At 40.1% G+C, this 12,165-nt stretch overlaps 1 protein-coding gene across 1 annotated transcript in view; it reads left to right on the forward strand.

Moving 5' to 3' along the window:
* DISC1 (DISC1 scaffold protein) overlaps positions 1-12,165 on the forward strand; it is a 415,073-nt gene that overhangs the window by 250,320 nt on the left and 152,588 nt on the right.

Consider the following 12,165-nt stretch of genomic DNA (forward strand, 5'->3'; position numbering starts at 1 on the left):
TCGGTGATCCATCAGGTCAGCAGTTTGAAACAGCACCAGGTGATCCGAGGGAGGAAGATGAGGTTTTCTACTCCTGTAAAGAGTTACAGTCTCAGAAACTCACAGGGGCAGTTCCACCTTGGCCAGGGTCTCTATGAGTGGGCATCAATTCAATGACAGTGAACTTGGGTTTGTTTGGATTTTTGTGTGTGAGTGTTTTAAAGATTAGATAAAAACCTAGTGGGGTAATGAGTTTGTTAATGAGAGAGCATACAAATTCTCAAAGAACGTAATCAGTGTCACTGATTTGTACATGCAGAAACTATATATTTTACTATGTATATTGTCAACAAATTGAAATGAAAAAGAATTCCTTTTTTAAACAAACAAATAATTAAAATAAAATTTCTATGAGATTCAAAGAACAAAGTAATGTTTGTCATGGATTAAATTGTGCCCCCACTGAAATATGAATCAACTTGATTAGGCCATGATTCTGGTATTATGTGGTTATCCCCATTTTGTGATATAATGATCATCCATTTTAATGTGATTTTTAATTTCTTTATGTTAAGGAGGCAGCATTAGTGCGGAGTGTATCTTGAGTTACTGCCCAAGGTGTAACTCAAATTCCACTCTGGAAATGGTTACAGAATTTGGTAATGGGTAGGAACTGGAAAAACTTTAGTAGTCACAACCTAGATTGCCTTGAAGAGAATATTGGCAGAATTACGGACATCAATAGTAAACCTAATAAAGATCAGAAGGAAGTGAGAAGTCTAGAGAAAGGCTGCCTTGTCCTAGAAATACACGTGACCTGAGCAATAGACTGTTGCTAGACATTTGAGTGTCAAATTTGCCTCTGGTGAGGATTGAAAATAAAATTTTCATCATGTGATTGGTGGTAGAGGAAAGATGCTGCAGTGACAGACAGAGAACTTGTCAAATTATGTTCAAAAATCATCAAGGGGTCATGGGGGAGGGAGGGGAAAATGAGGAGCTGATATCAAGGGACCAAGTAGAAAAAATGTTTTGAAAAAGATGATGGCAACATATGCACAGATGTGTTTGACATAATGGATATATGTATGGATTATGATAAGAACTGTAAGATCCCCCAATAAATTAAAATTTTTAAAAAGTTTGGCGGAAAGCAGAACTTGTAAGTGATGAAAATTCTGTTATATAAATTAAGTCATGTGTCCTAGAATTTTCACCAAGAACATGACTATACAAACATTTGTTATGGAGATTAAGCCTGTAACTAATAGATCTAATGAACTACCATAGAAGAAAGCCCACCAACTTACACTGAAGAGTAGAGAGAAAGAACAAAAGGAGAGAATATTATCTGTCTCTTAGAATTCTACAGGCAGAAAACAAACCCCAAAGCTACATCTTTGTCCTTAAGAAATTAACATCCCTGGAACAGGTCATTGGTCAACAGAATTGTTGAAAAGAAGGTAGAAGTTGAGCTGCCTATACCTCAACGGGTCAGACTACAACCTGTGAGGTTTCAAGGAATAGGACCACTGCATCTTAGTTCTCAGAGGTTAGGGCTACAACTTTCTAGATTTCTGAGTCAGAGCTTCCTCTGTTTGTTTGGAGATTGTGGGACTGTCAGTGAGGTGCTAAGGTGTGCTAGGGGCATAGACTATCTTCCAGGCTGTAATACGTAGGGGGCAGAAACAAGTTTGCCAGAAGAGGAGTGAGGCACCATTCCTTTCACAGGGGTTGCCCGATTCATAACAGTAGCAAAATTACAGTTATGAAGTAGCAAAGAAAATAATTTTATGGTTGGGGTGGGGGTCACCACAACATGAGGAACTGTATGAAAGGGTCGTGGCATTAGGAAGGTTAAGAACCACTAGACTAGGAGAATAGGACCACTGAAAGCTAATGCAGCAGACTAGCTGTCCCAGTGTGCCTAGAAGGCAGAGTTGAAGCCCAGGGCCAATGCAGAGAACATAACCGTGACCCACTGTCTCGAGGGTAGGGCAGTTGCTTAGATGGTCTCAGAGAACAGAGAATTATTTTCAAGTCTTGAGAGCTAACAAAAATTATTCTGGCTATCAGGGAGTATAGATAAAGACTAATTTAGAACTTAGTAAGATACTGTACATTGAAATAAATAAAAACCAAATCCAGTGATACCAGATCTATTCTGAATCATGGCGACTCCATGTGCTAGAAAGTAGAACTGCACTACAGAGATGAGGATAATTCATAGCTAGAAAATTGTTATGTGCGTGTCATCGTTCTTATTAAAAACTGAAAAAAATTAGTACATTTATTTGAAAATATTCCAATTGTTTCTATTTTTGTCAGCCATGTCACTAATTGCCTTAAAAGGTCTCAAATTGGCACATGTCATATGATAAGCATCGGGTTTACAGGGTCATGTCTTAGTCATGTTTCTAGCATGAACTGGAAAACAGAAGAAACATAAAAAGCCTGTGCCCACCTGATGGGAAGTAGCGATAAAACATAACTCCATTTCTATAATATTCCTGTCAAGGTTGCACAACTGAAATCTAAGCATGGGAAATTCCAGGTGGAGCCAAATTGAGGGTGCTATGCATCGATGACTCAATCTTCAAAAGTGCCAAGGTCACGAACATAAAGGGAAACGGAAGAACTGATCTAGGTTAGAGAAGTGAGGAACATAAAGAATGAAATCCTGTGTTTGGCTTGAGAAGTGGATCGTTTTGCTAAAAAAGCCATAGTGTCTTTGAAACCTGAGAAGTAGGTGGCAGTGATGTGTCAGCGGTCACTTCCTGATTGGATAGGTATATTGTCCTGTAGGATAATGTTCTTGTTTGTCGGGACTATCCACTAAAGTATAAAGTAGGGAGGCATCGGCTCAATACTTCTCAAATGGTTGGGGAAGGAGAAGTTCCTTATACTATATTGACAATTTTTCTGAAACCTTACGATTATTTAAAATAAATTCATTGAGGACATGGGTTTGGCTCTTCAGATTATGTATCAAGGAGAGAGCAGGGGTACAATGTCCAATTATTTCACCTGGGATTGACATTAGCACCTCTAATCAGCATTACTAAATTCTCTCATTTGTGTGAATTTTGGAATCTTAAAATATCTCAGGTTCTACTGCTTGATGCAAGGAGCTTTGATGGTGTAATGGAAAATAGCATAACTGCTAACCGAAAAGTTGGTGGTTCAAATCTACCCATTGGCTGTGTGATGAAAATACCTGGTATTATATTTCTGTAAAAATTACAGCCTTAGAAACCCTATGGGGCAGTTCTATTTTGACTTATAGGATCTCTATAAGTCAAATTGATAGCACACAACAAGGACAACGCTTGATCTAAGTGGGATGTGGGATAAGGCCTTCCTCAGTGGTGGGGGAGCCATCTATGAAAACAAGGACAAAAATGGAACATAACCGAACAGCAACTCACGTGGCCAGGCATGCATACCTGAGCTGATGCCAGGGCACCGGGTGCCCTAAGCTTTATCAGAGATGAGATTCTTGAATGCTGCTCAGGTCAGATGATTTAATAGTACTTCCTCGCCATTACTTTTTGGTAGATTAAAAAAAATTATTACTAACTCTATTGGACTCTCTAAAGGAAAAAAAAGAGCTACATATGTATTTGACAGGAAAAAAGAAAACACAGAAAAAGAAAAGATGGGCTTCTGCTTTACATCCTTCCAGCCCATGAGTAAATAACTACACTTAAATACTTTGTGTAGGTGTGGTTTTTAAAACCCAAAGAATGTACCCTCTTACTCCTGTAAGAGGTATTATGCATAATCCCATGTGCCAGCAAGCTTTCCACCTGTGACTAGTGGGCCACTACTATGGCTCTGGATAAAGCCAGAAACGATGGGGTTTTCTACTCATGTAAAGTGTTACAGTCTCCGAAACTCACAGGTAGAGTTCCACCTTGTAGAGTCACTATGAGTTGGCAGAAACTCAATGGCAGTGGGTTTGGGGGATTTTTTTTAGTTTTATTTTCCTAACAACAAATGCCCTTTTCAACATCATGATTGGTGGCTGTACACATGGACTTCTTCAATGGAATGCACAGAAAGCATATTGATTACATCTGTGAGAGGAGACGATGGGGAAGCTCATAATCAGTAGCCAAAATGAGGCCAAAGGTTGACTGTGGAGCTTATCATCCATTGCTCGTAAGGAAGTTCAGGCTGAAGCTGAAGAAGATTAAAACTAGACCACAAAAGCTATGGGAAAAATGCACAGAGTCACTGACCCAAAAAGAATTAGCTGACATTCAACCACCTCAAGAAGTAGCATATGCGCAAGAATCAATGCTACTGAAGGGATACATCCAAGCTGCATTGAAGACATTAGCCTCCAGGAATGGACAAATATCAGTGGAAGTGTTTCATGAAGCAGAAACACTTGGTGTACTCGCTCATTTTTGCCAAGAAACTTGGAAGACATTCTGACCAACAGACAGGTAGAGAACCATATTTGCACCCATTTCAAAGACAGATGACCAAACAGAATGCTCAAATTATAGAGCAATAGCACTGATAACATATTCAAGTAAAACTTTGGTGACTGAAGCTCATTCAACATTTGACTGGGAGCTGCCAGGAGTTCAGGCCAGATTCAGAAGAGGATATGGGACAGAGGATATGATTTCTGATATCAGGTGGATCTTGGCTTAAAGCAGAGAATACCAGAAAAATGTACTCATGTTTTATTTGACTGTGTGGATATAAGAAAATATAAACAGCTTGAGAAGAATGGGAATTCCAGAACATGTTATTGGGGTCATGCAGAACCTGTACCTAAAACAAGAGGAAGTGTGCCAACAGAAGGGAATACTGCATGGTTTAAACTAAAAAAATATATGTTTAATGTTTGTATCTGCTCACCTCACCTTACTTACTCAATCTGTATGCTAAGCATATCATCCTAGAAGCTATGAATAAAAATATGGCATCAGAATCCGAGGAAGACTTATTAACCACCTTCGATGACACAACCTTGCTTGCTGAAAGTGTTGAGGACTTGACACACTTCTTGATGAAGATCAAGGCTATCAGCCTCCTATCTAGATTACAATTTAATATAAACCCACCTTCAGCACCATCAAATCAATGGGACCAATAGGTAAATGGAATAAAATATAGAAATTATCAACTCTTTCATCTTGCTTGCATACATAATCAATGTTCATGGAAGTAGCAGTCAGGAGATCAAAAGATGGGTTTCAATGGGTCAATCTGCTGCATAAGACCTCTTTAGAGGGTTAAAAAGTAAGGTGGTTACTTTGAGGATGAAGGCATGTCTAGCATAAGCTCTGGTATTTTCAGTTGTCTCATATACATGTGAAAGTTGGACACTGAATAAGGAAGACTGTGTTAGTCTGGGTAGACTAGAAAAACAAATCCACAGAAACTCACATGTATGTAAGAGAGAGTTTTATATAAAAGGTAAGTGTACATTAAGAAAACATCCCAACCTAGTCCAGTCCAAGTCCATAAGTACAACATTAGCCCATATGTCCGACACCGATCTGCAAAGTCCTCCTCTATCTCACAAAACACACACAATCATGCCAACTGCAGGAGGAAAGAAGTCAGTGAACATGTAAGCATCTCTGCACTGGCAGGGGTCTCCACGCAGCTGCTCCAGCACCCAGGACTACATTAGGGCAGGTCCATGTTGCTTCTCCTGAGGGATGTCTCGCAGCAAGTGAGCCTTGCCAGCTGAAGCAAGGAATTGGCTTTAAGGCAGCTGCACCCTGGTCCAACCATCAGAGAGTAAGAGACCTGAGAACTAGAAGGGCGAGGCTCACGGAGCCATTTGATTGCTCCACTCTTCAATTAATCCCACGTGTTTATCAGCCAGGTTGGCACAATAAACCGTAACTATCTCAAAGACCAAAGAAGAATCAATTCATTTGCATTATGGTGCTGGCAAAGACCATGGAAAGTACTGTGGACTGCCAACAGAACCAGCAAGTCTGTCTTCGGGGGTGTGCGGCCAGAACGCTCTTTAGAGGCCAGATTGTAAATCCTTCTCACATACATTGGACATGTTATCAAGAAAGACCAGTCCCTGGAAAGGACATCGTTCTTTTGCAAGATGCAAGTAAAGATGTTCAAAGGGGAAGAAAAAAATACGATATTCAAATGAAAGGCCTCAGATTAGATCAATTGTGTTTCTCTTGGCCACAAGATACAAGTTGTGTTGTAAAGTAGAGGGACGGCAAAGATTACAAGATTAATTCACACAGTGGCTGCAACAATGGGCTCAAACACAATAATTGTAAGGATGGTACAGGACTGCCATTGTGATAGGGTAGCTAAAAATTGGAACTGACTTGATGGTACCTAACAATAGCAAGAAGTATGTTTGATAAAATATTACTTTAAATAGTTTGATTTCTGGGTAGTGCTGTCTAGTATGTTGATTTTATATTGAATTCAGGATTAAATCTGCTAGTGTTGTTGATTTGTTTTTACAAAATCCATTGATTTCCCATTATCTAGACACACCCTTATTTCTTCCTTATATTTGAAGGATAATTTTACTGAGGATAAAATTTTTGATTGGCAATTTTTTTCTAGCATGGTTTTATATGTCATTTCATTGACTTCTTACTTGCATGGTTTCAATTTAAAAATTGGAGCTTATTCTTACTGTTTTCCCTTTTTAGGTATTTTTCCCAAGCTGTTCTCAGGGGTCTTATTTTATCTTTTATATTAGAAAATTTGGCTACAATATGTCACACTGATTTTCTTTTGGAGTGTATCCATTTTGGGATCCTTTTAGCTTCTTGAATAATTATTATCTACTTTTTTTGAAAATTGTGTAAGGGAAGTTTTCTTCTGGGATTTCTTGTACTATTTCCTCTGTTAATTTTTCTGTTCTCTCCTCTTCTTGAATCTCAGTGAGACAAAGTGGTTCATCTTGGTTGTATCCCACTTAATTCTTAGGTTTTTTATCAAGAGTTTTTTTTTTTACATTTTTTGTTGATTAATCTTATAGATTGGAATTGAGCGATTCAAATCCAAGATTACTAATTCAGCTTTCACTTGCCTCAATTCTGCTTTTTAAAAGTGTTGTGTAACTCTGTTATCTTAGTATTAATCATCTGGCCAAAATTCTGCATTTGTTCCTCACAGCAGTTCTTACAAGGGTAGAATATTACAGGCATTTCTTACAAGGGTAGAATATTCTGTCAAAAATGGCCTGTGGGACTTTAAGCAGGACTTTTTGCAGGGTTCTAGAGAGTAGCTCTTCTCCATTAAAGAATTAATAATTTCTGCAATGATGGTAACTTTTGCTGAATTTTAGTTAAAATAGAAAATATTAATAGATAGGCTTCAATCAGGGATGGGGGGATTGCAGCATTCACAGATTTCTTAGAAGGATCTTGGGTTCTCGGGTTTCTGTTGTTTGTTATTAGGTGCATCCAGTTGGTTCCAACCCATAACAACCCTATGGATAATAGAATGAACCAGTACCTGGTGCCATCCTCAAAATTATTGTGGTTCAGCAATCATTGCCACCACTGTGCCACTCCATCTTGTCCAAGGTTTTCCTCTGTTCCCATGCCCCTCTCAGAGATTTGGCTCTTAGGGTAGTATTTTCACAGCACAGCTTGCATCTTGTGGCTAATAGAAACATAATCTAACCTGAGGCCTCTTATTTGGATATCATATTTTTCCTTCCCTTTGAACATCTTTACATGCATCTTGAAAATTCTAAAGTTTTGCGTGAGCTATATTTAATCTATTGCTCTTAGTATTGTGGACTATGAGTTAATTTTCCTTGAGTTCTATCAGACAAATTGATTACCAGGGGACGTCTCTCAGCTAAGCGGTTGGATTGGGTAACTAAGTTTCTGTGCACCTGAAAATCCTTTCCACAGAGATGTTGTCCCTCAGAGCTCATTTTCTTCCACCAGGGTAATGAACCCTACTGGATTTTCACAGGGTTTGTATTTTTCTATTAATTTCATTGCCCTAGAAATTCCATCCACACTCTCTCTTGGGGTGTGACACAGAAAGAGAAATGGAAAAGTTGAGAGAATTGTCATAATTTAAAGTACAAGAACTTTATTGTCAAGAAATCATTAAAAAATAAAGATTTTAAAGCCACAAGAATTGGAACTATTAAGACTCACAAGATTAATCTGCACTGAAAAATTCCTCTCCCCAGCACCCCTAATGACCAATGACCTCACTTTTTCCTTGATGCTTTACTAGACAATTTGGATTATCTGAGAGGCTTCTGTTCTACTGGGTCCAAATTGAATCGGAAAATGGTGTATTTCATTTTCTTTGAGTGCAATATATCTTACTTTCCATAAAAAACCCTAGATATCAATTACTGCCTTATGCTTTGAATGATATGAACCATCAGAATCAAAGTACCGGTAAAAACATTTTAGGGAGGAAAGAGATGAGAGGGAAGAGGAAACAAATGCAACTCCAACATTTGGGGGTCTGGTGACATAGCGGCTTACGTGTGGAGCTGATGACTGCAAGGTCGGCAGTTTCAATTCACCAGCTACTCAGTTGGAGAAAGATAGGACTTTCTGCTCCCTTAAATATTTACAGCTTTAGAAACCCACCAGGGCAGGTCTATAGGGTTGTCTTCTGGGGTTGATGTGAGTTGAAGTCAACTCAATAGCAGTGAGTTTTGAGAGTTGTTGATAGAGCCCCAAGGTGCTTTATGTAGTATTGTGAGTTTTACCACATATGATAATGTACAATTAAGGCTTGCATATTAGTTGTTAGTTGAAATCAAATAAATTCCAAATCATGGCAATCACTTGTACACATATGTACCAAAGAACAGTAGGTTGCCTGGTCCTGTCCCATCTTCATTATAGTTCATATGCTTTACTCTTTTGTTTTGGCCACTGTTTATTTTGAGTGTCTTCCGATTTAGAAGACGCATATGTCAGCACAATATCAGACCACGTTCTGTTGTAATCTGTAAGATTTTCATTGTCTTATATAGAGCTGAAAGATGGTCTTTCGTTCTCATCTGTCAGTCTATTAAGCTGGAGTTTACAGATCCACTGGAAAGTGTCCACTAAAAAATATCCTGTTGGTATTTGGTGTTTTTTTTAAATCATTTTATTAGGGGCTCATAAAACTCCTATCATAATCCATACATTCATCAATTGTGTGAAGCACATTTGTATATTCATTGCCCGCATCATTCTCAAAACATTTGCTCTCCACCCAAGCCCCTGGCATCTGTCCTCATTTTCCCCTCCCTTCCCACTCCCCCCTCCCTCATGAACCCTGACAATTTATAAATTATTATTTTGTCATATCTTGCTCTGCCCCACGTCTCCCTTCACCCACTTTTCTGTTGTATGTCCCCCAGGGAGGAGGTCAAATGCAGATCCTTGAAATAGGTCCCCCTTTCCAACACACCCTCCCTATGTCCTCCCAGTATTGCCACTCACACCACTGGTCCTGAGGGGATCATCTGCCCTGGAATCCCTGTGTTTACAGTTCCCATCTGTACCAGTGTATATCCTCTGGTCTAGTCAGACTTGCAAGGTAGAATTTGGATCCTGACAGTGGGAGGGTGAGGGGAGAAGAATTTAGGAACTAGAGGAAAGTTGTATTTTCATCGTTGCTACATCGCACTCTGACTGTCTCGTCTCCTCCCCAAGACCCTTTTGTAAGGGGATGTCCAGTGGCCTACAAATAGGCTTTGGGTCTCCACTCTGCACTCCCCCACTCATCCACTATGGTAATATTTTTTGTCCTGATGATGCCTGATAACTGATCCCTTGACACCTTGTGATCACACAGGCTGGTGTGCTTCTTCCATGTGGGTTTGTTGCTTCTGAGCTAGATGAACGCTTGTTTACCTTCAAGCCTTTACAATCCTAGATGCTTTATCTTTTGATAGCCAGGCACCATCAGCTTACTTTGCCACATTTGCCTATGCACCCATTTGTCTTCAGCAGTCGTATCAGGGAGGTGAGCACACCATGATATGATTTTTTTGTTCTTTGATGCCTGATAACTGATCACTTCAGCACCTCCTGGCTACACAGGCTGGTGAGCTTCTTCCATGTGGGCTTTATTGCTTCTGAGCTAGATGGTCACTTGTTTACCTCCAAGCCTTTAAGACCCCAGATGCTATATCTCTTGATAGCTTGGCACCATCAGGTTTCTTCACCACATTTAGTTGTTCACCCACCTTGTCTTCAGTGGTTGTGTAGGAAAGGTGAGCACCACAGAATGCCAATTTAATAGAAGAAAGTATTCTTGCATTGAGGGAGTGGAGGTCCAATGTCCCTCTGCTACCTTAATACTAACCCTATAAATATATGCACATACATCTATTTCCCCATCATCATGTATAAATATATTTGCATATGTGCATGTCTTTATCTATACCTCTATAAACGCCCTCTACCTCCCAGCTCTTTCCTCTATTTCCTTTGACTTCCCTGCTGTCCCACTATCATGTTCAGTCCCCACCAGGGTTTCAGTAATTCCTCTTAGTTACATTACCCTTGATCATGCCCAACCAGCCCTCCTACACCCTCCTCACCACCGATTTGGATCACTTGTTGTTCCCTTGTCCCTGGATTTATTAACACCACTACCTTTCCCCCCACCTCCCCATCTCCCATGTCCCTACAGACTATCAATCCTGTTGTTTTCTCTTCCAATTGTTCATCCAGCCTATCTTATTTAGACAGACCTGCGGAGATAATAACATGCACAAAAGCAAGACAGAGCACAACCAAGCAACAATATACAACAAAACAACAACAAACAAATGACAAAAACAACACAAAACACAACAAGAAAGAAAAGCTTGTAGTTAGGTCAAGGATTATTTGTTGACCTTTAGGAGTGTTTTCCAGTTCTGTCTGTTGGGACACCACACCCTGGCCCCGAAGTACACTTTCAGCTCCATTCCCTTGCTGTTCTGTTGGCACCCCCTTAATGTTTTGCCTTCGATCGGGTGCATTTCCCTCACTGTGTCTTCGGTGTTGTTCCCTGTAGGGCTGTGGGTCAGTAAGGGACATCATGTCTCATAGTGGGGCCGGCCATGTGGTCCTCTCTGTCGACTGGCTACTTTAATTGGGAACATCGACCTCCTGGTCTGGTGGGTCATAATGTGCTCCACTTTCTCCTCCTCCCCCTTCATCTGCTCCCATGTGCTCTGATCAGATGTGTCCCTCTTCTAGAGATGTAGATTCAGTGCCGTCCTTTGAAATAAATTCTTTTGAGGGGAGGGGCAGGTGTCCACTTACTGGTTGGTGTTGGGGCCAGCCCCCAGACCTCTCCACTGGTTCCCTACTCCATGCCGACATGTTGCATTCACATCTTGAATCACCGGGTTGAAGTCTGGTCCCTCTTTTTCTGTGGAAACACAAACAATACCCTCCCCTTGGGTGGGTTAGCGCCCTGTGCCCCTGCTAACCTTTTCTTTATTATTATTATTAATATTTTCATTTCCCCAGCTCCTTTTATTTGGTCTGGTCCCTGCCATATTACCTGGTGCTCACCCGAGGAATGTTTGTATACTGTAGCTTTTTCCCTATGCCCCTTTTGACTTTTTTTTTTTTTAAAAAGCTTACCTCAGCAGCCTTTCAAGTCTTTCTATATTTAAGTCAATGCTATCTTAAGGTCTGTTTTCTCTTCTTTTGCCCACTGGGTGAGGTTGTTCTATGTGGTGGTCTCCTATTTATGTTTGGTGAGTGTTATTCTTCTACCCATACTGGGTCAGCAAGGATCTTTTGTAAGACTGGGTTTCTTCTAACGTATTCTTTGAGTTTTTCCTTGTCTGCGAAGACTCTTACTTCTCCATCTATCTTGCTCGATAATTTGGCTGGGTAGAGTATTCATGGGTTTGCATGGTTTTCCTTCAAATTTTGGAATATGTTACTCCACTCTCACTTCATAATTTCTGCTGATAGGTCTGAGCATATTCTTATTTGGGAACCTTTATATGTGATTGCTTGTTTTTCCCTTGCTGCTCTCATGATTTTCCCCTTTTCCTCAAAGTTGGATAGTTTAACTATTATGTGCCATGGTGACTTCTTCTTGGGATTTAGTCTAGCTGCATTTCTTTCAGCCTCCTGAATGGTTGCCTGGTTTTCATTCATTAAGCTGGGGAAGCTTTCCTCCAAGAATTCTCTCACTATTGTTGCAGATGACTTCTTTGTTGTGTCTTCCTCC

This window comes from Tenrec ecaudatus, chromosome 1 (genome assembly GCF_050624435.1).
Source record: "Tenrec ecaudatus isolate mTenEca1 chromosome 1, mTenEca1.hap1, whole genome shotgun sequence".
In the NCBI taxonomy this organism is placed as follows: domain Eukaryota; kingdom Metazoa; phylum Chordata; class Mammalia; order Afrosoricida; family Tenrecidae; genus Tenrec; species Tenrec ecaudatus.